The sequence below is a fragment of the Camelus ferus genome, chromosome 17 (genome assembly GCF_009834535.1).
Source record: "Camelus ferus isolate YT-003-E chromosome 17, BCGSAC_Cfer_1.0, whole genome shotgun sequence".
Classification (NCBI taxonomy): domain Eukaryota; kingdom Metazoa; phylum Chordata; class Mammalia; order Artiodactyla; family Camelidae; genus Camelus; species Camelus ferus.
Window position 1 is genome coordinate 1,890,340 of NC_045712.1, and position 26,320 is coordinate 1,916,659.

Consider the following 26,320-nt stretch of genomic DNA (forward strand, 5'->3'; position numbering starts at 1 on the left):
CCTACCAAAGAGAAGAGAATGTATCACCAGCACCACTGCTCACTGACTGCTGTGGTCTGAATATCTGTGTCCCCCTCAAAATTATATGTAGAAACCTGATGCCCAATGTTGACAGCATTAGGAGGCAGGGCCTTTGGGAGCATTAGGTCAGGAGGCAGAGGAAGAGTTGAGAGAGGTCCCCCTTCCCTAACGTGAGGATGTAGCTAGAAGGTACCTCTGTGAATCAGAAAGCAGGCTCTCAACAGACACTGGGTCTGCCAGCACCTTGGTACTGGACTTCCCAGCCTCCAGAACCATGAAAGTAACTTTCTTTTGCTTATGAGCTACCCCGTCTACGGTATTTTTGTTATAGTAGCCTGAACAAAGACAACGACTGTGTGATCTTGAGAAAGTAACTGAAGTCCCCGACGGTCAGCTGACTCATATGTAAGATGGAGGTAGCATCACTACACATGGGACTGACCTAACTGCTAAATGGGGGGATGTGTAGAACATATTCAGCACAGCAAGAGACTTAACACATGTTCTTTTTTATTAGAAACAGTAGTATGAACAAAATTTTAATGTCTTATTTAGTCTATCAAGAGCTTCAAAATCTGGCACCAATTGACCACATCAGCCTCAACTTCACACACCCTGTCTCTTGTCAAAACAGATACCTCTGGACCCTGCCCATTTACAGCTTTGGTCCTGTCAGTCACTGCATGGGAAAGCCGCTCCCCTGGATGTACCCCAGGTCCCTCTCATTCCATTCATCTCCCATCCATCCTTCATGGCCCAGCTTAATACGTCTTCTCTAGAAGTTTCTCTATTCTTCCCCAGCAGATTTCATCTGTGCTCCCCTGGCACTTCATACATCGATCGAGAAGCATCTAATCTCTTTTTTTATAGACTCAATAAGATTTTGTGGAGGACATATTTCATGGTAAGTACTTCATTTTAAGTTGGGGATGCTGGGCTCAACAAGAAAGATACAGTCCCTGCCCCTGGTGTGGCAGGGGAGGCACTTATGGAATAAGTCACTGCCCAAATAATTTCTTCATTAAAATTGGGGAGAGCGCCCTGAACAAAACAGATAAAAATGGGATTATTTCTGCTACACTGAGATCCAGATTAAAGGCAAGTCTGTTTCATCATGGTACCTCCAGAAATACTTAGTAAACGCTGACTGTAGTCAACCAAGTTATCTTTCCTATTAAAAGTTATGTTGGTTGAGAGTAGGGAACATGTCTTAGAAGAGAAAAACAACAAGAGAGCTGCAGCTCTAGTTCTTTGACTTACCAGCAATGTAACTTCAGCCTGACCACTACTTTTCAAATTCCTCACTGGTGTAAGGGAATAAGTCTCTAGAAACCATTAAAAGTCCTGCACATGGAGGATTATATTTTTATCTACCCTACTACAATTAGCACATATTTAACATACCAAGAATCTGGGAAGTATTTACTGAATGAGTGCTAAATCACTGGCCAAGGCCAGGGGCCAGCTCTCTTATGACCTTGTTCCACGAGCAAGGACCAATGTCAAGCCTGAAACATCTACTCAACCCTTTATAATTAAGACATGGCCCAACTCTCTAGATAAGAAGCCTAGGCATTTCTTGGCAATGCTTGATAGGTTAGAAAGATCTGTCCTCATAAAAAGCCCTGTATCCTGAAGCTATGAGAAGACAGTATTTTTCTAAGGAAACATTTCAGAATCGTTCCCTGATTTCACATCTCTCAACCTCAGTACCAACCGTAAGAGGCAAGTAAAAGAGTTCAAGTCATAAACCCAATGATGTTGGGGCGATTCTAACACACTCTCCCCAGTCCCATTACTTTTCCCTTCTAGACTCCAACAGCTGGTCTCTGTCTCTTTTCTTTTCTTTCGCTCTTTTTTTTTTTTTTTTTTTTGGTTACATGCAGACCAAGAGCAGAATGAAACCAACAAAACACATACTGTAGAAGAGGTACTTCCCTGAAGCCCCGTCCTTGGCCTCCAAACCTCTGCTGTGAGAAGCCACAGCTGGCATCTTCTCTTCCAAGTCGCCACCCCCTTACATACATACGCACAAGCACTTCAGTGCTGTCTGCTCCAGGCAGCGGAGAAAACAGCCCCATGTAAGATGTAAACACAAAGCCAGACAGCCCTATGCTAGTCCCAGTCCTCCTCCTCTTCTCCAGCTCTTTTGGATCCTAGTGGAATCATCGCATTCTTCCACAAATCACTGTTCATACTGACTTCTTCAAGCCCGTGTTGACAAGGCACGTCACTTTACCATGGATAAAATCTAACTTAAAGAGAATTGGTCTAATAATGTGCTCAGGGATTTTTTTTTTCTTTTTAATAGTTTAGGAACATTTATTATGTGCTAGGCACAAGAAAAACAATAGTTTGCCATCATTTCTTATGTACCAGCAGCTAAATGATTTATCTGAAGCCGCCAGTAAAATCATCAACCACAACCCCATCAGGTAGATGCCAGTGTCAGTGGGTCGGATGGTTAGTGTGCACTCGGATGGCAGGCACGTCAGTGCCCTTTAGCTGTCACTTGTGCTGAGGGCACATGCACCCGTAGGGTTCCTGCTGAATGGCAGGAGCTTGCTGTGGCCCTCGGAGCAGGGTCTACATTGCACAGGTACCGGCCATCTCCAGTATGGCCCTGCACAGAGAGTTACGGGGTCTTGGGGAATTTTTAACAGCCAGAAATCAACCCCCGCCCCAGCCAGAACTGCTTGCTTTCTGGCATGTGACAAGTTGCTAGCCGACTCAATGACAGGTGAATGTTATAACTAGAAGGGAGGAGATGGGAAGTACAGGAAATGCTGCAGACACTGATTTCATCAGCAACTACAGTCTAGCAGAGAAAACAGGGGCACTGAGGGGTTGTCTCGAGAAGAAAATCTTGGTTTTTTTTCTTGGGGGCAGGGAAAAAAACCCACCACGGTTGGCTTTTCAGTTAGTAGAAATAGCTACCTCCTTTCTTGTCTCCCATTTCCTTCCTCTGAGTGCCCACGTGGTATATGGGGCATTGACTAAACCAGATTCAACCCTGGAGGAGGAAACACAGAAAAATGGTCCAGAGAAAGCAAGCAATAGTTAACATGACCATGTACCACCTCTCAGTGATCCAAGTTATAGTCTGGGGGTAAAAAAGAGTCAGAATGTTCCAGGTTTAAAAAAAATGTATTAAACTTCAAGACATACGTTTGTGAGAAATGAACAGAGCACTTGAATCCTTCATTCATGGTAGAGCTATCAGGATTTTGGAAGCTTGGAAAGTCCTTTTTTATCTTTCATCTTTTGCAAGAGAAAAATCATTTCAAGCCCCTCTGCTTTCAACAGCCCTGGTGAGTCTTCAGGTTATCTGTGACTTCAATTTTAAGTATTCTTGTGATAAGATGAAAAGGAGGCTTACTTAATAGCCTTGTCGGTGAGTTTGTCTATAATGAAAACGCAAATCATATTTATTTAAACTATTTACTACAGAGTTAGTATTTGAAAGTTTTTAAAAAATATTTTCCCATTACAGTTCTCTTATTAACCAGTAATTTCTAAAAATTAGACAATTGAGAGGACCTAAGATTTTTTTTCTGCTAACTTGACAATCAAGGGTGCCCTGTGTTATTCGCCCTCTGTGACCAAGAAGGAAAGCAAGCTATGCTCTCCTGAAAAGTGATTCCTTAGCAACATGAGAACCACCCATCAGCCTTCCGTTTCAAGGCATTTTTTGCTGAGAGAGGCGAGTTAACAGCCCAGATTTTCTTAATAGAGTTTACAGATTAGGTGAGGACTGGAACTGTTTTACTCCAAGTGCAAAATGCAAACAATTGAAACTTGTCCCTCTGACTTACAGAGAATGCGAGATCCCAAGAAGTTCTTTAAGATGAAAGATCTCTTAGCCTTTAGTCCCAAAATCGAGCCCCAAAATGAAACCCATGACTGGAGTGAGATACTCCTGCTCTGCTCCTCCCCTCCAATAAAGTGTCTTTTGTGTCACCTTGAAGAACGGAAGGGACCAGTGTAAAGGTCACTGGCACAAGTCCAACCAACAGGACAAAGGGTTCCTTCATTGCTACCTGTACATTTCAAGAGGAGACATACGGGCTTTAGGAAAAGGTGCTGAGGCTTATTTTCTGCATGAGGGAAGTTAAACAGCTGCTAAACTTGATGAACTATATTCAACTTAGATGCCGTAACAGAAATGAGAAATAAAGGACTGAGAGTTTACTGGAAAGACAAGAATATCCTAATTTCACACACAGCATACCCCTCTTTTGCGTCACAAGTTCTTGGATCACATGGCTAGAAAATGTCGTAGGAGAGGAAATCCAAGCATGTAACAAATCCAAACTTGGTTTCTGACAGCAGCACAGTCAGAGGTGAAAAACTGAAGATGACCACTGACTGAGACGTAATTCTCAATTAATTAAACCAAATACGATTTCACTGGTTTAATTCAAGTGCGATTTAATCTTGGCAGTGTCCTTCCATTTACAGTCAGATTAAGGTCTTATTAACTTTATCTACTACTGAAAACAAACCTAAGCAGGACTGCACTTAGAGGAATAAAAAGATGGTCATTTCTAACAACCCCTTGGCCAGTGCTCACTCAATCACCCTGCATAACCCTGACCAGTGCTTGGAGTTCAGAGGCTTTGGCCATTCATCAACACGGGAAGTAAGTCAGGATGGCTTAGTCACAGGCAGTACCCGGACTGAGCCAGTCTTGTAACTGTGCTTCAGAACTGAGTACAAAAGAAAATGTGAATTTAATAGAGTGAAATAAAATGATTGAAATGATATCTAAGGCCCTTTTGCAGAGAAATGGGACTGGTATCCTGTTTCATACACCCCTCTACCACCCTACAAGTCTAAGTCTTTGCAGGGTAGGAAGGAAGAAAATGATTCTGGTGTGTTTGAAGGTCAGCTCCTAGGAGCTGGGTAAGTGACTTAAATCCCAAATGTGACTGGATAGGGAGGGGGCTGGGAATTAATACTTACTTTGTGCCTATGACATGCACAACAGCCTTTTTTGACAGGGATAGTATTTTACAGCTTCAGTAAGTGAGCTTCTAAGAAACTAGCACACAGTAAATGGCAAAACTAATATTTGAACCCAAGTTGGACTATGAAGTCTTTGATATCACCATCATACACAACCATGCCACCGTGTGCCAATGTGCCCACGTCCTCTGAGCCATACTGGACCCGGGCACAACTAAGAGAGGCAAATGCATGCCTTCAGTGGGGACATGGAGGGAGGAAACCCAGAAGATACAAAGAATGGCTGCAGATAGGTCTTTTCATTGCTTATATTAATTAGGGAATTATATTAATTCCATTTTGTGTAAGTTTCGACATTGTATAACATCTTAGCCAAATGGTTTTTTAAAAATGCATATATGGTGTTTATCCATATTAAGCAGGTGTAGGTGATAAATGAGAGGGATTGTTATGTGCTTCTTACAACCGAGCTGCAAGAACAAAACATGAGACCTAATCTTCATAAACTAGAGATTAAAGTTAATCAGAGACACAGAGGGGACCTGAGTGATTTAAGAGACTGTAATTACAGCTGTAATACCAACTGTGCCTCATTCAGGCCTTGCATAGGATTGACATTCAATAAAATTTTGCTGTGTTCCAGGATCCAGACCAGCATTCTCACAACACAGATGAAGAAGCAAAGGCCAGATTGGTGAAGAGCACTGTCCAAGGTCATGCTGCTAGTCAGGGACAAAGCAAAGGCTGGGTAAGTGACTTATATCCCGGGTCCTTCAGCTCCTAAACCTGGGCTGCTTTCTGGACACTCCAAGTCAGCCCGCTCATCTCCATGTTCGAGCTTACGTGCCCACACTTCTCCACGTGACACCAGCTCCAGGAGGGTCTGTCAAGATTAACCGTACCAGAAATTGACACAGTGTCACTGATGATACTTGAATTAAAAAAAAAAAAATTTACTGCAGAAGGCAGCACGCTGTAATTCCAAAGGGAAAAAGCCAAAGTTCTCCTAATGTTTGGTGTAGTTCATTGAGTTTTAAGCATCATCCTATCTCTGTGCCACCAAAATTATTTGTCCCATCTTAAGACAGACACACAGCCCTTGTGTTGAAGTTGAAAAGCAAACAACAGAGTGTAGTTTAGCTTTCAGATTTGTGGGCTGAAGGCAGAGCACCCATTTGTTACTGTGAGGACAGAGGAACCCACAGCATGAGCCTCAGCCAGCAGACAGCTTTGAGGCAAGAACTTCCAAGAGGAGGAGAGGTTCTGGAGCTACCTCTCAGTGGTAAGCCTTGCTCTATCACTTGCTAGAATTCTGAGTCTGGGCAAGTTTCATAACCTATACAGTCACCTTCCCTCCACTAGAAAATGGTTGTAAAGCACTAAGTTGAGATGAGGCTCAGATGATACAAAGGTGAGTGAAAGGTCTGAGACACACTCTCAGGCATCAGCAATCCTAATGTCTTCTTGCGGTGCTTGGAGAAAGGTGCTCTCTGCTTTCTAATTCCATCTTCCTAAAGAAAAGGAGAACTCCTTTTCTAACTCAGAGGCAGGACTTAAAGAAAATGTACATCCCTGTCACCCTCATGATAATAACGCTGAGCATTAGCTACACTAACCGTGACGGTGTACTTGGCATTGCTCTCAGAGCATTTCTAACATCCTTTAATCCCCCAGACCCTCCTGAGTTGTTGTTACCATTTCACTCAGGAGCAAATCCAGGTAGAAAAATTAAATACTTTGCCCAAGATCAAACACTCATCAGGATCTGAACTCAGTAAAGATGTGTCCAGAGCCAAATTCTTTTCTATACCATATGCAGCTTCCATACGCAAGTACTAGAGATAAGAAAGGAAAGATTTCCCTACCACTTTCCAAGAAAAATCACTTCCTCTTTAAGATAAAAAGGGAAAAAAAAACATTGCATTTGAAATAGATCATCTAATTTATTTTAGGTTTTTCTCTCAAGCTTAATCTTTCTGAAGATCCAAAACCAAACTGTTTTAGATACCAAAGTTTTGGGTTCTTAAGAAGCTGTTCCAATAAAAGCAAACCAAAGGGCAAGCTCATAGAATGACCCTCCGACATCACCATCACATAAGAGGGTTAAAGATAAAATCGAGGACTGTCTATTTCCCTTTCCAAACTGGCAGCAGCTTTCCAAAATAACTACGATGGGTGGCTCTCAGACTTGATCAACGGAAACCCAGTCATGTGTATGAAATGCTTTTCGTCACCTTGTCCCACTATCAAGTCAAACCAAGAAATTACAAACGAGATGCAGAAATTATTAGCTTGGCGCATACTTCTCATATGTCTGCCAGTAAAACAAATCAAGCAGCTGTTACTCACTAAGTTATCCGCTCTCACTAATAGTCATACTAGTAACGGCGGGTACTGGCATCTAGTGAACAACATATGGTTTCTTGCATCCATTTAAGATGCTGTTTCACGGCTAACTTCAATTGAGAAGAAAAAACTGCTTGTTCTTGTGAATAAGTACATTACATTATTTACTGTTCCTTTAATCATCAAAATACTAAAAGCTAGACCAAAAGAAAATCATGTAGAGCTCACTGATGCGATCAGCACACCACAGTATGGAAGTTCTGTTGCTTACCCTAGCCGTTTCCAACACCTCTCTCCAAGACTTTTTCCTGATGAAGAGGCTGAGAAGACAGAGCATCACTCCCCACAAATTCCAGCTAGGAACAGCATGGAATCCAGTATTGACCAATGAAATGAAAGTAGGATCCTGGGGAACGTGAAGATAAGTTTTTGTTGCCTTATAAAAAGGACAGAAATGAGAGGAGAGAGCTCACTGTGTTGCCCCCACCCCTTTATTCTTGCAATGAATGCAAATAGGAAGTCTGGTGCCACAGCAGTCATTCTGTAACCATGGGGTGACAAGACCATGAAAAGAAAAAGTCCATACCCTGAGTATGTGGAACAAAAAGGACATGAGAGCCCTTCGTTATAGTTGAGACTGCCTATCTCTGGATTTCTGATTAAGTAAACAACAAATGTCCTTATGTTTTAAGCTACTGGTGGATTTACGTGGATTTTTTTCCTCTTATTCAAAGTCAAAATCATTCCTAATGAAATCAAATGTCATTCTTTATTCCCTGTTTACTACCACAGTAGACCAGGATTATATGCCCAGTACTTTTATTTTTAGGAATCTATTCTAACCCAGGTGGTTTTCTTGGGAGCTTTCCTTTTAACACAGGTAACCCTAATCCCCCAGTCTAATTTCCCTAAGCTTTTTTTTGATCCAGAGGAATACATCTGACCCAAGCTCATGTACAGAATCCTTGGAATTTGTTTGATTATTAAAATGACAAAGATCAGTTTCTCTCCAATGGTTAAAGCTATAAATTGTAAATTTCAGAAACTACTGATAGCCATGTTTTCCATCACGCAGAAAATAACAATCTGCAGTGAGACAAAAAGTAGCAGTTGTGCATGTCCAATTTTTACACTGGGACTGACTAGATACTCTGAATGAGCTTCTCAATTGAAACACAAAAAAGCTAGATGAAATAGTTAAACACACAAAAATATGTAAACAGTGAAGAAGAGCACTAGTTGGGAATCCAGAGAGGTCAACAGCAAAGAGAACGCAAGACCCCCGGAAGGTACACCAGTCCTCAAGCCAGCACTCACCCTGTGGTTACCTGGAAAACCTGGTGACTGTAGGCTTCCATCCTGATTACTATGCTGGGTACAGGAGACAAAGCTTTGAGCCTACTCATGGTCAGAAGTCTTCTAGGAGACTCTTTCATAAAGCTTGGGCTCCCAAGGAGTTATACTTCCAAAGCTATGGTGAGTAACAAACAAAGCTACTCTGGTAGTTTTATCTTCACTTTGGCACTGGGTTTAGGAGAGGAAACTCTCTTACTAATTCATAACCCCAAGTGGGCTGTCATACTGGTTTGTTAGCCAGATTTACACTAGGTAGGAAATCCTTACCCTCCAAGCAGAAAACAAAACAGGATTAAAGAAACCCTTAGGCAGAGAATTTGATTTAAACTAGTCCTGAGTTGTGGCATCTCCAGCAACTGGCAAAAGGGAACAATTTTCTCTGAAGGAACATAGCTTTAACCCAGGCCTCAAAGAGTTCCCACAGGTGAAAATCCAAGAAACATAACTAACATTCAAAAATCACAAAACACACGTGCAACATGTAATAAGAAGTAAAAGAGCAGCTTGAAAACATGGAGGACTGTGGAGGAATGACCAAACGTTTTTAGAAGATACAAACAGAAATTTTAGAAATAAAAAATGTAATTGAAATTCAACTGCCAGAGAAGAAAGAGTAGAGCAGAATAGAACAGAATGAACAAAGAGCAGAGGAAATTATCCACAGTACAGGCTAGAGAGCAAAGATGGAAAAGATGAAGAAGTTAAGAAATAGGGCCTAACAAAGTTCCGGAAGGTAACAGACAGTCTAGGCAAGGAAGTATTCCAAGAGGTAATGGCTCAAAAAATAAATAAACCTTTCAACCTAGGAATCTAACAAATATCATTCAGGATAAATGAAAATCAACACCAGGAATCATTACCAATAAAACTGCAGAAGAGCAATAGCAGAGAGCAGATCCTAAAGCCAACCAGAGAAAAAAGATCCAAGCTTCTGCCAATTGCTTTTACCAGCAAAAGTGGAACCCCAAAAATGGTGACACTTAGAAAAAAAGTATCCATTTACCCACAATTCTGTACCAAGCAAAACTACCACTTGAGAATCAAAGTCAAATTTTTCAGACAAAGTAAAGTGAGTATATTTGAACAATAAGAGAATTTACCACAGACCCTCCAAATTCTACAGGATGTTCTTGACGCAGAAAGATAATTATCCCAGAAAGACGGTCTGATAAATACTAAAATGTAAATTAATTTAAAAATGACAGTACTGGGGGGAGGGCAATAGCTCAGTGGTAGAGTGCGTGCTTAGCATGCACGAGGTCCTGGGTTCAATTTCCAGTACCTCTATTAAAAATATATATACAGAAAGAGAATAAAATCGTATCTAATATGTGAGCTTAGATAAAAAGTAAACTAGTAACAAGAGCATATACTCAGAGGGAGCGATAGGAATCAAAACATTCTATGGTCCTCACTTCGTAGCAGAAAAAAGTAATAGTTATTAACATTAGGCTTAATTAACTAGATACACTAAAGTATCTTGAGTAACTGCTATAACAAACATGTGAAGTGTAACTCTTGACCTAGTAGAGGGAAAAAATGGAACGGAGAACAACAATAAAAAGCCTTCAATGAAACTTAAAGAAGGCAAGAAAGGAAAAAAAAATTCAGGAAAAAAAACTGAAGTAAAGAAGAAAAACACAAACTAAGTTTGTAAATTCAAAACCATCAGTAATGACAGCAAAGGTACACAGACTAAACATTCCAATTAAGAGACAAAGATGGCTACTTAGTTTAAAAATTGGTCACAAAAGTTTAAAAATCTGGTTATAAGAGGCTTAGGAGAGACTCTCTAAAGCATAATCACAGAAGTTACACCAAATAAATATTAACGAAAACAATTCTGGTGCAGGTTTATTAATAACATACAACAAAATTTAAGACCTATAAGAGATAAAAATATTCCCCACATAATGATAAAACATTTAATTTACCAGGAAGTTATAACAATTTTCTAAGCGTTAGCCTTTACTGACATAACTTGAGTAAACTAAAAACTAAAAAAAGAAAGAAAGAAAGACAGACAGACAGAAAAACTTAAAAACTGCAAGGCAAAATTACAAACCAACTGTCACAGTGGGAAATTTTTAAACCTTTTTCAAACTTTTGCATACAGTAAATTTCACTGTATTTTTCTTTGGTATGCGTTTTAACATATACATATACTGTATAATCAACCACCACAATTACGAGGTAGAACAACAGTTCCATAACCCCAGAAAATTAACAGTGGAAAATTTTAACAAATCCTTTGATAGAGCCAGCAGACAAGAGACAAACAAACAAACAGAAAAACGAATGAATTCATATATAGAAGATTGCACCCCAGGCTTGGAAAAAGTATATTGTTTCCAGCACAGTGCAACAGGTAGAAAAATAGGTCGCATGTTTAGCCATAAAGTGAGCCTCTCCAGGTTTAAAGAACTGATGTGATACAGATCGTATTATCTAACCAATATACAACTAAGTCATAAATTGATTTTTAAAAAGAACTGGAAATCCCCCATACAGTTGGAAATGTGAAATACATAAACAGCTCAGAAGAAATGATAGTAGATATAAAAAAGTATTTAAAATTCAGTAAGAATAAAAAACACTACATGTCAAAATACGAAGGATGCAACTAAAGCAATATTAAAGGAAATTTATAGCTTTAGATGCTTCAGTTACAACGTGAGAAGGGCTCAAAATTTGTAGTTAATCATCTGACTAATAGAGTAGCAAAGGGAGGGAAGGTGCAGCTCATGTGGTAGAGCGCATGCTTAGCATGCCTGAGGTCCTGGGTTCAATGCCCAGTACCTCTTCTAAAAATAAAGAAATAAATAAAGCTAATTACCTCCCCCTACCAATAAATAAATAAATAAATAAATCACTCTTCCAAAAAAAATTTTTAAATTAATTTAAAAAAAATTAAAGAGTGGTAAAGGAAGAACGGAAAAAATTCAAAGAAAGAATAAAGAAAATAATAGGCAGAAATTAATGAATTGCAAAACCAACCTACAATAGAATCAATAAAGCCAAAATTTGTTTCTTTGAAGACTCACAAGGCAGAAAAACAGCCCAGAACTTAGCTGGAAAAAAAAAGAATGCATAAATAAATAATATTCAGAATACTAGTACAGTAATCCTGCTGATACTGTAACAAATTACCAAAATTTGGCAACTTAAATTAACACAAATCTATGCCCTCACTGTCAGGAAATCTAAAAGTAAAGTGTGAGCAGGGCTGCATTCCTTCTGGAGACTTTGGGGAGAATCCACCTCCTGGCCTCTTCCAGCTTCCCGCACTCCCTGGCTCACGGCCACATCCCTGCAGGCTGCTGCTTCCACCCTCTCAGCTCCTACTCCTAACCCTAATCCCCCTACTTCCCTCCTGTAAGGCGTCCTAGGATTGCATTTGGCACACCGAAAAATTCAGGATACTCTTTCCATCTCAAGATCCTTAATCACACCCGTGAAGTCCCTTTTGTCAAGTAAGGTAATATATTCACAGGTTCTGGGGATTACAAAGTGGACACCATGAGGGAGGACTCTTAAACCCACCACAGGGACCAAACCAGACACTTCAGGGATTGACAAGATAATAGAAAGATACTACAGGTTTGAAAACTTAGATGGCAAGGGGTAAATTTCTAGAAAAAGACAACTCACAAAACTGACCCAAGAAGAAAGAGCCCTTTAAAGACATAAGAATACTGGTAAGTAGTTAATCTTGACATAAAGAAAATATATAGCTTTTTATACTTTCAAGGAATGGATCATTTCAATGCTACACAAACTCTCCCAAAGAATAGGAGAACAGGGAACGCCGCACAACTCAGTTTAGAGTGTAGTATAACCTTGACGCCATAATGAGATGAGAACAGGACAAGAAGACAAAGTAACTGATGTGCAGAGACAGGAAGAGACTAAAGGTGGAGACAGGCTGCTGAAGATACTCAGAGCCTGAACAGGTCTTTCCTGACAATCTGCTGCATCTCTGCCCTGGATACAATTCAGTTGTTCAGCAAGGGTTGTTTGAGCCAAAAAAAACCCCTTTTTGTTGAGCTAGTTCAAGCTGGCCATCACCCAGAACTGAGAGTTCACCGTTTCACCAACCAACCTGACACATTCAACCTCTTCAGTGATACTTGCTAAGTATCATCAATTCAATCACCCACGTTAATGCAAGGGCCTGAGGACACATGGGTAGGGAAAGCCAAGTCAACCAGAAGGACTTTAACATTTATGCTGTCACTTTCAGCAAAGCTTTCTAACTGCATTTTTTTTTCTTAAGCTATTATTAAGATGCATTCAAATGATTTGGGCACAGTGACCTGATGGAACAGATGGAAACAACGAATATCAGGGAAACAAAACCATGTCTAGAACTCAACATTCTCCAAGAACAGTCCTCAAAGTAGTCCTCACTCTTCTGTCCTCATAAGATTGCAAATTGCTCAAGGGCAGAGACCATTTCTATTCGTTCAGGTAGATGACCTTGTAAATAGTTGAGAAGCTTGCACAATCCAATGACCTTAGAGACTGTTTCTAAGAGTCTTGCCAAGGACATATTTTCCATTGCAACAGTTAAGATGCCAATAGAGAAACATGCACAATGGTGAAAAAAGTCAAGTGGAAACACTTGATAGCCCCTTAAGAGTACTCCACACTTCAAATTCTATTCAAGAACTGTTTTAAGGTAAAAAAGCTGAAACCATAAAAGTGAAATTGAGAAGGAGAATTTATCAAAATGTTATTGATAAGAAGATCCAAGGGGAAGAGTATAGCTCAGGTGGTAGAGTGCATGCATAGCATGTATGAGGTCCTGGGTTCTGGGTTCAATCCCCAGTACCTCCTCTAAGAATAAATAAATCAATCTGATTACCTCCCCCACCGAAAAAAAAAAAAAAGGGGGGGGGGTGTGTGTAGCTCAAGCAGTAGGGAGCATGCTTGGCATGCCCAAGGTCCTGGGTTCAATCCCCAGTACCTCCTCTAAAAATAAACAAACCAACCTAATTTCCTCCTCCCATAAAAAGAAAGTAAAATTAATTAATTAATTAATTAAAAAAAAAAAAAGAAGATCCAGCAGGGGGAGGGTACAGCTCAAGTGGTAGAGCAGATGCTTAGCATGCATGAGGTCCTGGGTTCAATCCCCAGTACCTCCGCTAAGAATAAGTAATTAACCTAATTACCTCCCCCAACCAAAAAAAAAAAAAAAAAAAAAGAAGAAGAAGAAGAAGAAGATGATGATCCAGCAATGAAAGCTCCAGAAAACCCTGAATCACGTAGTCAATCAGTTATAAACCTGGTGAACAGATAAACTCAACTGCATCCATGCAGCACCCACGGTAGGCAACAGAAAAATGAGATAAGAATGTCAACTAGGGAACTGAAAGTACATCCTGAAACTCACTTTGCTCCAGGAATGTTACCAGATCTTTCTGAAATGACACAATACTGGTAACATTTTCAGCCACTGCCAAGAGGTAAATATTGTGGTGGACCATACTACGTAGGTGACAAGAGATGCCAAATTCTGCGTAATCTACACACAGATCATTTTCTTGGGGTCAGTCGGTGCTCAATGACTAATGGTCCATGCAGTCGGTGGACGGAGAACACAGCTGTACTCAGAACTCTGGAGGAGGGGCCACAAAGGAGGAGTTGACCCTCTAATCACAGATTAAGCATTCAAAGGAACCGAAGGCTTGAAACTAGTTGCTCCAAATCGGCCAGATTTCACATAGGAAATAACTTTTCAAATGCTGCTCCTTCTCACCAAGCCAACCAGGAGACCACCACCAAGTGTCCTGCTCAGAATCGTGGACCAACCTCAATTTCACCTCTTGCCTTGTGAGTCTGTACCCTGTACGGGATGGTTGGAAATAATGCAAAATGTTCTGTTTTGCTCTCTCAGCAAGCTTTTATACTCATTCCTGACTGATCTGAAAATAAAGTCAATGATAACATTAAAAAAAAAAAAAAAGAAAGAAAAGAAAAGAAAGTTCTTCTAGCTGACAAGAGACCAGTCAAGGACGATGATGGGTTTCCTTCCTCCCCCTGCCCAGATTAAGGGACAGCAGTCCCCTGGGCTTTTACATCCTTGTGTAATATTTAATTAAATACTCTGTTCTTACTGGTTTATGTACTAGGGAACACTAATTTTAGAAAACCGATTAGCTAGTTCTTTCTAACTCTATGTTATTGTAGCTAAGGTCAAATTTTTCACTGAAACTATGGCAACAAAACCCCAGTATTCTTTGTCGACAAGACTGAAGCAAAGTTCTCAAGAGCAGGCCTCTACTTGATGGCTAAACCTAGGCTGGATTATCCTATTTTCTACCTTTACCTGAAATGCCGTGTTTCTGAGAATGGATGTGGGAGGGCAGGGGGCGACCTCAGTCCCAGAAACTTGCTAGTCTAAGTCCAAGTGAGCTTATATATGTGTCATTACTGATAACATTTTTAGACACATACAATTTTAGCCGCACAAAACATCCAGACATTTCAGAAGCACCCAAATTGGAACTCAAATGTACCCGGAAAAATACCAGACGAAAAAAGGAACTTCTAAACGTCAATAAGAGAAATAAATTGCCCAACTTATTTTCTTAAATTATTGCAACTGCTCAAATTAGATTTGTTCTGCACTGACCTCTAGCTATTGCTGTGTGAGGGGAAAATGGTGGATGCTTTGAAGGAACAGAATCTTCTCCCCACACCTGTGGCCACTCTCCACTATTCTCCCCAGCCCAGTGCCTGTGGACACAGCACAATTTCTGTCTTCTCCAGAGGCCGTGCTGGCCTCCACCTTGGCCAGTACTAATGAGGAAGCAGCCACTAGACGTCCCTTCTCCTGGGAGCTTGGCTGTCCTTACCACCAGGTAGACAATGTCACTCTGCAGGCTGACTGGCAAGCACCCCCTCTGAACTTACAAAACAAACACACCGCAGGGTGGGGGGGTTTCAGGAAGACAGCAGACTGGCAGTATCTGCCTCCTGTCTGTCAAGAGTGGTTGGAAAGCCTGCTGCTTGGGTTAAGATAAACACAACTTCCTCTCTCGGCTGGGCCTGTAATTCTATACAGAAGGCAGGATTGCCATCTCCAGCAAACGTCCCATCAGTAACTGAGGCTCCGATCAAGGCCTGTCCAAGGAGAGAAAGGCCTGGTGGTTTGTCTTCAGCTGGCTACAGCTCCAGAGCTCCCTCCTGATCATGAACACACCCAAGAAAATAGGAGAAATTCAGAAAGGAGGAAGAGTGTCTGGTCATGGATACCTCTGCACGCTCCATATACTGAAGTTCTAAAATGGACAGATCAATATCTGAAGGGCCGTGTCTGATCTTCCTAAGAAATGTCCAAGGTGCTAATTGCTAAACTGAGTCACAACAGCTATTCAGCTACTACGTACTGAGTGCTGAGTTTGTGCGAGGCATGCTGCCAACTGTGTTATAAACACACATCATCTCATCCTAAAATATCCCCATTCATTCTATGTGACTATGAACCAGAGTGACCAGGTGGGGAAACAGGGTGTCGTGAGGTCAGGTAGCCTGCCATGGTCACACAGCTAATCAGACATGGGGCAGGGGCTGGAGCTGATGTCTGAGTCCTGAGCCTGCACTCCTAACCCCTCTGCCTACAGCCCCCACCCCGATACCTCTGACCTATTGATTTAAACCAGACTCAGCAGGATCTTGACTCAGAAAGGTTTCTGGGTTTTCTATTTGTTCACCTTTTCAAATAGTCAATCATTCCCCATTCTTCCACTACTTTGCAGTGCTTTCTACCATTTCAACTGAACACACTGAGCTCCCTGAGAGCTTCCCATTTGGAGAGTGGCTGTCCTCTCCCCAGCTGTTTGCTGACCCGGTGCCCCCACCCACAGGGCTTCCACAGGAAGCAACAACAGAAGACACAGCTGGGTCCTTCGATGGGAAAACACAGACACTTATGGTCAAATGGGATCACTTACCTAACCTCTGTCCTAGAGCAGAAATTCTGTCTCCAAAATCCCTGACAAATAGTCAGTCCCCTATGAATGAGGGGAAGCTCAGGAATTTGAAGCAGGCCTCTTCCCTGGGCAATTACTCAGGACTTATTATAGTCATAAGCACTTGTCTAAAATCTAGAACTCTGCCTCTGGTCACTTTCCTCCTCTGGACTTAATTCTCCCTTGTTCTGGGCTCAGAACACCCTCGTCCAGCGTGAAAAGAAGACAAATGTCAGTGGTCCCTTAGGGTTTGAATCAGCATGGTGGTGGTTTGTCAGAAACGCAGAGTCGCAGGCCTCACCCACACTTACTGAATTTGAATCTGCATTTTAACAAGATCCCAGGTGCACATTCAAGTTTTAGAAGCAAAGCCTTAGATGTTTCTCTTCATTCATTCTACCAATATTGAAGAGCCTACCTCAGGCCAGGGCCTCAGAGGAGACAGGCACAGTTTTCAGACCTCACAATTCATGGTGTGGGTAGGAGTGAAGTCATAAACCACAATGATAGCCAACCATTTCACGGCATTTAACACAGGCCAGGTGCTCCTTCAAGTGCTGAGCAGGGACTGGCTCCTTTCATCCTCGCAAAAACACCGTGAGGCGCATATAATTATCTTCCCATTTTCAGGATGAGGAAAAGGAGATAGTGAGATGTTCGATAATGTGCCCACGGTGACATGACCAGCAAAAAGCAGAGCTGAGAGTCAAACCCAGGTGGTCTGGCCCCAGGGTCTGTGCAAAGGAGGAGCAGCATTTGTGCACACAAGGGGTTGGCAAAGACAGTCCACAGGGTATGCCTGAGTCTGAAGGATGAGTGAGCATTAGAAAGACTGGTGGGGGCTTCCAGGAGGAGTAACAGAGATGGCGTGGTCATTTCAGAGAGAAGAAAGAGGACCTGCAAAGACTCAGAGCACAGAGCAAGTACCACGGACTCCCAGGACGAAACTCATCAGTCTGGCCGGAGCACAGCAGTGGAGAGCAGGCTGCAGGTGAGGCTGAGAAGTCAGCCGGGTGACTCAGGCAGGACCCTGCGAACCCTGAAAGTACGTCCTTTATCCTCAGCACAACTGGGGAACCAACGAGGACTCCATGCAACAGCAGGAGACCCGCACTGACTCCTCTCTCCGCAGTGAACGGACTGCAGGGCCCCACACTCAAGCACAAAGGAGGCAGAGAGGCAGAGGCAGAAACCAACGAGGCCACTGCAGCAAAGATGAGAAATGCTGTTGGTCAAACTCGTCTAACATGTCTGACGTTCTCTCAGTGACTCACTGTTTTGCATGAACATAACCGTTTTTGGATCTATCCTCCTGGTTACCCCTCCTCTACCTTCCTCCCCCCAAACAATATTCTCTTAAGAGGCCCCAGATGTTTCCTGAGAAGCACAACTCCATTAGTTCACTTGAGGGGTTGGTAGACACGTTGTTAAGAACTCGCCAGACGTGGGTTCAAATCCCCAGTTCAGCTTGGTTACTGACCCTCCCCGGGTTCAGGGTGCCCAACCGTAATATGGGGGTAACACATCACCACACCACAGGGATGCCCCCGTGGTCAAGAGCAAAGGCATACCAAGACCTGCCGGAAGACCAGGTACAAAGGAGGAAGGGACCTAATCGCTGTTTGTATTTCATCATCATGCGCTGAATGAAGCCAAGGAATCTCAAAACAACAGGCACGAGAGAGACAAAAGATCAAACACTGGATGAAGGCAGTCCACATTCCCGGGAGTAGACGAGTCAACTCCAAGAAATCTTTTCAGAGATCTTTCCAGACTCGGGTAATTTGGAGACAGATGATAGGACAGCATCAGGCATCTGAGTAAAAAAGATCAGCCTTCACTGGACCTAAAATGTCACTGGCGAAAAACACTGCAAGCACTGGGAACAGCAAAAACCATTTTAGAACAAACAGTAATGCCTTTTCAACCAGCTTCTAACCAAGGACCAGCAGGACTCCAGGCACTGGGCCAGGAGGTCAGGGTAAGCTCTGGCCCCTCCAGGTGCTCCAAAGCCTAGCTGGGGAGACAAAAAATAGAAGACAGCTGTGATACATACTATACTCCAGGTTGTAAAGTTAGCATTTATCTCCAGTACAGAGACATTTGCTCCTGTGTCAATGCATTGCAGAATGTCCTATTTGAGGGGAGTAGACGGGAAAATTGAAGAAATGCAGTGGTTCAGCAAAGGGATATCTGAAGGCCCATCTCCTTCCAAAGGCAGTTTAGAGGAGGTAATAAAAGGAAGGTTCCTGATGTCAGACTGTTTGGGTTCAAATCCTGGCTCTGCCATTTTGAGCTTTATAATCTTGGACCAAACACTCAACCTCATGTGCATCAGTTCCTCATCATAAAAGGAAGGCAAGACTTTATAGCTCTGTAGCTTCCTTACAGGGTTGTTATGAGGGTTAAATAAACTAATGTATGTAAAGGAAATACACAAATTAAATAGATTAAATTTCATTAACATATGTAAGCACTGTATGTGGTTTCACTATTATTTGCACTTATGGAAAACAGACTACCATTAATTACACAAGGCGATAGGACCAAAATAAAAATTTTTTTAATCCATGGCCCAAACACAACAGCCTAGAAGATAGTGTTCAAACATAAACTGAGGGTATGTCTCAATCTTAATTTTGACACAGAATGGCTCTTTGAACTCAGGAAACTTCCTAAATCTAATTTCCTCATCTGTCGAAAAAGGAAGGGACAGAGTTATCATAAGCTCAAGTGATTCACTATACATTTTCATCAGTGCTCTGAAGACAGGACTGTAAACGCCTTCGCCAAAAGACACAGTCCTTAGTCAACCACTATGTTCTGCTTTCAGGAGAACCATAAAACAGTATGACAATATGACCCTATTATACTTGCTTGCTGTCCAAGTCAATTTTGTCCTCAATGGAGGAAGCCACAACAGCAACACTGAGATTCAATTAGATGACAAAGAAAACCTATCCGTCACACTGGAAGCATTTTAAGCATATAGAGTTGAAATTTGTTCTCCATTAGCCAATGAATTATTATGAATAAATGAATATAAAACAGGGGTAATGGAGTCTACTTTCCATGGGTGACTCAGCTACTCAAAAAAGGAAGCTATCCAAGGCAACAGAGTGAAAAGCTCTCTCGTGCCCATGCACAGGATGCCCGGAGCCTTCAGACGTGAATCTCAAAGCTTTGAGCAAGTGGGCAGGAATCCAGCAAGGGCCACGCGCAGTGTGTGGTACTCCAGTATAATCAAGCAGCAGGCATCGCCCCAGTGGTTGTGTAACACGCTGTGAGCATTCTGTGTTGCCCGGGGAATTGATTTAAATTACAGTGTTGGTCCTTTTAGATGGAGTTTGTGGGTGCAAGATTGAGATAAGCTGGTAAATCTGAAATGAAGATTATTTAAAAAAACCTACTAATCTTTTTATTAAATTTGAATTGATTTTGTGAATACAGAGCAAGTTGCAAGAGATTTTCTTACAAAGCAGCTGCAAACACACACACGCACACACAAAAACCCTCCAATATGCCTCAAGGCATATACCTGACAAGCACCTTAAATAGTTTTTTTTTCTGCCTTATTTAATAAGACAGGCAGAAACTCAGTCCCACTGCGAAAGGCCCATCGTGGATTAGAATCAGAAGAACAAACAAATCTTAACTGAGGCCCTCCTCTTTGCATGTGGGTATTTAAAAGTAAATAAGATATGGGTCCATTCCTTTGAGGCCTTGCCAAAAGGAAAAAAAAAAGTAGGAATAATGTTGCTTAGCAACAATTAAGGCAGTGTGCAGCGAAGGAGAGTGGAAAGAAACCTAAGCCCGGGAGCTGGTTATGGCCACCCTAGTCCAGATGACCTTTGTGACCCAAGACTCAGGCTGTGCCCCAGTTTGGCCTTAGAATAAGGCCTGGCTGTTTCCACCCATTCGTCTTATTCTGCCAAAGAAGATCTGTAATCCCAAAGAAATAGAAACCTACTTCTGGACAACACGAGGCTCCTGGACTTCAGTGCTTTCTTATGAAATGTTAACTGGCCTGCTTCTGACACTGATCACAGTGGGTCAAAGCCGGAAGGCATCTTGGAAGTCACTTCACCTTAACGCCACTTAACAGATGGGAAAACGGAGGCCTTGAGAGATGAAATGACTCCCCCCTGGTATCACAGCAGCTAGGGATACACACTGGGCTGGAGGCTAGCTCTCAGGACAAATAATGCTCTCTACTTCAGCCGTAGCAGCTTTCCTGCACCAGCTCAGAACCATTCCCCACCTCAACCTGAATCACAGGTAAGACCGAGATCGGGTAAGCGGGTTTCCGACGCTCCAGTGCTTTTCATCACTAGATCACGAAAACGTCCTTCTTATCTGAGGCCCCTGTCAAAGCTGCTGGGAAGTTCCAGGCCGATTCACAAACAGCTGCACGAGATGGGAAATTCTTCTTTCTCTCTCTCAACCAAGCCACTGACTAAATCCACAAGCCCCTTAACAGGTGAGCTGACATGGTGCAGGCACTCTGGGACCAAAGAAAGGAAGAGTCCACTGAAAATGAAAAGGCCCTAAGTCTGACCCTCAAATTCACAGCCATGCTCTAGATCCAAGAATGGTCTGTCACCGCTAACCCACACGCGGCCCATCATTGCCAACCCACATACTCTTCTTCATCCCAGGATCATCCTGAGACCACGACTCTCAGGCTTCATTCTTTTAAAAGGAACACATGCTGAGCCATCAGGAGTTCTCCGCCCACATTTTACGCTGGAGTCGCCCAGAGACAAGGTTACCCTGCCCCAGACTAGATGCACATTCGCACTACAAACAGGATTCAAATCACGTTGCAGGCCACGCACTGTGTATCCCACAGCTTGTCCTGGTGATAGTAAAAAAAAAAAAAAAATGTATTAAGTCAAAGGATCCAAGGCTTCTGTCTTCCCACTGCGCTTTCTTCCTCACTTACACGGTCCTAAATTAAAGCTAGAAAGAGCTTGGGCAGACAGCAGCAAAGTAACAACCTGGTCCATTCTCATTTAGACACTGCAGATGATGGGGCCACAGCTTGCAGGAACCCTTGTGCTCTGTGTGGGGGAGGGTCCTGAAGGCAGACAGGGGACAAAGCACTGGCCCCAGGCCTTTGGAAGAGGGTTCTGAGCGGACTCAGACACCCACATTCAAGTCACGTGATTCTGGGCCAGAACCCCAACCCTCGCCAGCCAGAATGGCATCAGGCATAACGCAGCTGCACCCTGGGCCGAGGAGGTGTGCAGAGCCCGAGGACAGAGTGCACGTGCGGGTGCCATCTTCGGCTCTGCCCCAACAAACCACGGGACTACAGGGACGACTTTCATAATTTACAAAAAGGCACTTCACCTGTGGGGCATCCACTTGCGTATAAACAGCTGCCGTGCGGACAACAGATCACTCTCAACAGGTTCCTTACTGATTTTTCCTGTGCACTGGCATTGACTGCCTTGGGAATGTCTATCTTTCCTCCCTGGAGTATGAATGGCTGGTGCAGACGAGGCATCCAATAAATGTTTGTGGAAGGAATGATAATCATTCTCAGAAGCGACATTTACCTGACAATGGGCAAGTTATTCAGTTTCTCAGGGCCTCCATTTCCTCATCTGTGTACTGAGAACACTGATACCTACACCTCACAGGGGGGCTACACCGATTAAAAGAGACAATCCAACATAGAGGAAACCCACAACAGACAGCAACAACAACAAAAAGAATAAAAATAAAGTGACAATCCGTAAGAAGTACTTTGCACAAAGCAGATGCTCTGTTAACGTTGGCTGCTGTTATTTATAATTGAGTCTGTTTCTCCATGACACCTTAAGACTCCCAAAAGCGGGGGGGGGGGGGGACTGTGTATTCAATTCATCGTGTCTCCCCTCAGCACCAAGGCCAGCAGCCGGTACACAGTAGGACCTCCACGCTGGTTGAGCTGAACACTCATTTTTGTAACACATTAACTTAGTGGATTATTGTGCTTGAAACCAGCCTGACTCGGGGAGAAAGAGGAGACACAGGGGACAAGGGGGACACTTACCAAGAACATCCACACTTTCAGCCTGACCTCTGAGCTCTCCCCAGTTCATGTAAACCACTGAACAGCATCAGCATGCTTGCTTTCTCCTCACCTTTCCCTGCCCAAACTCCTTCTCCATCTGCAACTGTGAGTTTCCCTTCAAACACCTTTTCTTCTGAAACTAAAGGTTCCAGTACAAGGTTAAAAACCTCTCATGCCTTGGTGACAATGATATGGTAGCATCTGTATAAGATCAAGAATTTGGGGCCAAGATTGGCCTCATGACCTAAACGGAGAAGATCAAGTTTTGAGGGCAAGAACCTGACTGTTGTCTCAATCTGGAAAAGAGATCACACAATAAATGGCAGCATCGACACCAAAGCCTGTCTTATTTCCACAAAGCCCCAGTCCTTATGTGTACTCCAACAAGGCTGGTTTTATTTACAATAGCAGAGATTCTAGGATCGCAATGGACAATGGTTGTTAGTTTCCACCTTTCCCTTGTAGAAGATGCCAGCATATTTAGTAGGGGGAAGGGATGAGTGGGAGTGAAAAGGAAAAGATACTACAGAGAAAGGAAATCACTAACCACAAAGTTTCTATTCCCAGTTTCAATCTGATGTTTGCCTTCCCTATTCGTTTAAGATTATGGGAAAAAGTAACATAAATCAGAAAGAAAAGAGATTCCGTCTTCACTTCCATGGACACTGGGGCTTTAAAATGGTACCATATTAACAAAAAGACCAAAGTAACTGAATTATTCTATATCTCAGCTCTTCTCATCACCTAGAGGACAGGGCCACTGTCCGAAGTTCATTTGGATAATGAAAAAGACTTGGCTTCTGTGAAACAGAGGTGCAGTCAATCTTTTCTTCCTACAGACAATGTCAGGGGCAGGAGATACATTCAAAGGAAACACACACAAAAAAGCAATTCACTTGGAAATGTACTTTTACTCAAGAAAGAAGCAAGTGTGTTCAATAGCTTAGCTCTTCTGCATCTAGTGTGAAGAATAACAGCTACCAGTTGCTGAGCAAGTCTCGTGGACCCGAGTATTCTATTTGGCTCTTTTATGTTATCTTCAACCCTGTTATCTTTAGGAGAAAGGTATTCTTTTTCCCCTTTTCCTAAGTAAGGAAACCAGCTCAGAACTTTAAGTCATCAGGGGGCAGGTGGGTATAGCTTGGTGGTAGAGTGTGTGTTTAGCATGCATGAGGCCCTAGGTTCAATCCCTAGTGCCACCACTAAATAAATGAACCTAATTACCTCCCTCTGGCCTGTCCCTCCCCGATAAAAGAAATTTAAGTCATCTATCAAGCTCACTCAGCTTGTACAAGGGAACACTGGGCCGCACATCGAGGCCCATGGGGTCCATGTGCACACCCCTGCCTGCAAAAGCATTTAAAGACAAAAAGAGAAGTCACATGTAATTATTCTCCTATCATCCAAGAATTCACAAATAGTGCCTTTCCCTTCTGCCACCAGTTATGAGTATCAGGCTCTGTACTAAGCACTGAGAATGAAAAAAATAGGAATAACTAAGGCTTACTGAGCCCTTAACTAAAGGCCAGGCTCCCTCAGGACTAAATTCAGAACACATTTCATCTTCATAATAGCCTTACGAGGGAGAGACTGATACCATCTCTCATTGTACAGATTAAAAAACTGAAGTTCAGAGAGGTTAATCATGCAATTTGTCCAGGGTCACAGAGCTAAGGATTAGTGGAGCTTGCATTTGAACCCAGGAAACCTGGTCCTACAGCCTATGTTACTAACCACGAGGGTGGCAGGCTTCGAGGGGAGCTCAAAAAAGTGAAAACCCAACGTCAGAAGCCACGGAGGGTATTCCATAAATAGGCCTTTGATTTCCATTTACTCAAGAGCAGGTTATGATGGTTCTCAGTATAGGAAATAACTTGGCAAGGAAACAACGGAGGCAACAGCAAACCCAAATGACGAAATGCAGCTCTGTTGATTGTTCGGTTAAAGACTCCATCATCCTATCCCGGCCACTTGCCAGCATCTCGCTTTTCCATGGGTGTTTCTTAACCTTCAGGGTGCAATGGCATAGCAAGGAAATGCACTAGAAATGCCTCCAAATTGCCCAACTGCCCTATGCACAACTTCTAAACATCAAAATGACTTCAACTTCAAAATATACTTGTATTTGGAAAGGCAGTGATCCTTTTCAAATGAGAGAGCTTTCTCTTCATTTTAGAGGGAAAAAAAGTCTCAAAGGATGCTACGCCAAAATTGAAGGGCTGCTTGGGAAAACGTTTAAATCCTCCTCACCTGGGTTCCAAGGTGAATGAGATCTCAGCACTGCGGTGGCTGCAAAGGGAGGCCTGCCTGGGCCCCTCACCTGAGGGCAGAGGGCCTCTGGCTCACCACGAGGAATTTAGGCAGCCCTGACCCATATTCACGAAGCCTGCAGCAAAGCTTGTTTTGAGCCAGATTTCCCACAAGCACAAAGCACCTAGAACCTAGAAACCTTTATTTTTAATTTATGGGGAAAGACAGCCAACAAGTCAGGTCACTGTCACATGGCCATCTGTGGACCCAGGCCCGACCATAAACACAGAATTTGATTCTCTCCAAATGGCCTCTCTCACACTGTTGCTTTTATCTCAAAACAGCCCCTTTCAATCAGCCACCAGATATACATCTAAGAACCAGGCACTTCTACCCTAGTGCCAGGAAAATATATATCACTCTGACTTCTCCTGGCTATGGTCCTGTTTATTTTAACGTCCTAAACCTGTATTCAGAAAGCCACGGGTTAAGTTTGTGCAGGACGTTCACATCTTTCCCAGGTCCCTTTCCCAGCTTCCAGAGCCTGTGTGTAGAACGGGATAGGAGCTCACACTGAATCCAGGCAGTAACCTCCACATTCCTCCACTGGGTCCCAACTGCAAAAGCCACACATGGGCCAGCTCTCTGCTGCCTAATAAAGCCAGCAGTTTACAGCCCAGGCTCTGTTAGCAGTGGTTGTTAACCTAGGCTGCACAAGAGAATCATTTGGGGACCTTTCAGAATATCTCAGGGCCCAGTTATTAAATGAGACTCCCTGGAGGAGGAATTCAGACATGGGTATGCTGGAACACCACCCAGGTGATTTCTCCATGCAGCCCAAGCCAAGAGCCCCGGCTTCTACTCCATCCATCACCAGCTATGCGACCCCAGGCAAGCTACAAGGTTATCTCCATCCTCACGGGGTGGACAGACAAGTCCATGAGCGGCAAATGCTTTCAGAGCCCTTAACACAGTATCTGATGGGGGGAGGACATAGCTCAAGTGGTAGAGAGCGTGCTTAGCATGCATGAGGCCCTGGGTTCAATCCCTAGTACCTCCTCTAAAAATCAATAAAACCTAATTATCTCCCCCACCACCAGAAGAAAAATAATTAAAATAATACAATAAACACAGTATCTGACACCAAGTCCGTCCTTCTCGGCCCTTTTAAGAGAGAAACTGAGACACATTATATCAAAGTAAGGACTGAATTCTAAAAGTGACTGCAATAGTTGGATCAAATCCTTCTGCTGCATTCAGGGCTCTGTTTTGGATGGTGACACAGAGGAGGACTTGAGAAAAAAAAAGGCAGCAGAGGCAACAGGATTCCCCAGGTTCC

General features: G+C 42.9%; 1 protein-coding gene across 3 annotated transcripts in view; it reads right to left on the minus strand.

The window, feature by feature from the left end:
- Window positions 1-26,320, minus strand: part of ITPR1 (inositol 1,4,5-trisphosphate receptor type 1) — a 299,811-nt gene that overhangs the window by 246,009 nt on the left and 27,482 nt on the right. The window lies entirely within an intron of this gene.